At 38.9% G+C, this 1,356-nt stretch overlaps 1 pseudogene; it reads right to left on the minus strand.

Moving 5' to 3' along the window:
* Positions 1–552: 552 nt before the first annotated feature.
* On the minus strand, positions 553–881 carry LOC106966503 (guanine nucleotide-binding protein G(I)/G(S)/G(O) subunit gamma-10-like; annotated as a pseudogene).
* Positions 882–1,356: the final 475 nt, after the last annotated feature.

Below are 1,356 nucleotides of genomic sequence, written 5' to 3' on the forward strand. Positions count from 1 at the left end.
GAGCCTGGAGCCTGCTTGGGATTCTGTGTCTCCCTCGCTCTCTGCCCCTCCTCCACTCACACTCTGTCTCTCCTTCAAAAATAAACATTTAAAAAAAATAGAAAAATCAGACGTCATTTGATTGATAAAGCCTATTCTTCCCCCTCTTCTATACTTGTTTGTCTTCATGTAGAAACTGTAAATTCACAAGAAATGAACCAGTTTTGATATGCTATAAAAATCTTAAGAACAACAAATTATAAATATTCAATTTTTTAACAAACAAAAGTGTTTTCCTTCCCAAAATGTAAACATCCAGTAAATAAAATGAACATAATATTCCAGGCATATAGAAACACCAGTAATTCGCTTATGAAAGAGGTGTGTTTGGTGGTAACATTTTTGTTTGTCTTACATATAAAAGAACTTTATTTTATAGAATAAAATGGCCTGAGAAGAACTCAGGCCATTATGACTTAAAGTCTACTCCTTCACCCAGTCTCCTTACCTGAGTGGAAAAATTCATCAATTTTTATAGAATTTTGGCTATAGCACCAGGCCACAGGAAAAGGTCTGAACTATCTAAAGTCATTTGGCTGGAGAAAAGTGTTTTCTTGTGACTTGGAGGCAGCTATTCATCACTTTGTGCTTAAAAGCATTCCTTAGTGAACTTCTTCCCTACAGCCTTTAGGATAAAGCACAGGATCTGGGCTCCTGGAAGGCGTTGCTTCCAGCTGGAACACGTACACTTACACCTTAAACTTCCAGGGCATCCTCGCAGGCATTCGGCGCACAGTTAACTGTTGAAGCTCTGCAGCTGCCTGTGAGCCCTTGACCCTCTCCACCAGCTTGAGCTGCTCCACCCAGTGTGGAAGTCTGTTCACGCAGGCCCCTGAAGACATGACGGCCGCGCCGGGCTCCGAGGGCCTAAAGTTCTCTTGTAATATCATTTCATTTGGCTTTTAGAGTTGAAGTCATTACATATTTTTTTTCCCTTAGTAATACAAGTAACTTAGTTTAAATACTTGATAAGTAACAGTTCATGGAATATTTTCACAATATTTTGAATGAAATTAGATAGGTAGTAAAGTGGGGGTCGGTCTTCAATTAGTCTGAATTTCTCCTAACAAATTTTGTTTTGCAAAAAGAGGAAAATTAAGATGAGAATTAAATTCAGCTAGGAGAACCAGAAAACAGAAACAAAAAAGAATATTGGTGGTTTAAGTAAGATATTTGTCTCTCATGTAGAAGTCCAGGGATATGTATTCTAGAGCTAATATGGTAGCTCTGCTCCACAAAGTCCTGTGGGGTACAAACAAGCTCCTTTCAGTTCACAGCTCCATTCCTCAAAGGTGTGACCCTTATCTTCATGGACAA

This window comes from Acinonyx jubatus, chromosome B1 (genome assembly GCF_027475565.1).
Source record: "Acinonyx jubatus isolate Ajub_Pintada_27869175 chromosome B1, VMU_Ajub_asm_v1.0, whole genome shotgun sequence".
Lineage (NCBI taxonomy): Eukaryota > Metazoa > Chordata > Mammalia > Carnivora > Felidae > Acinonyx > Acinonyx jubatus.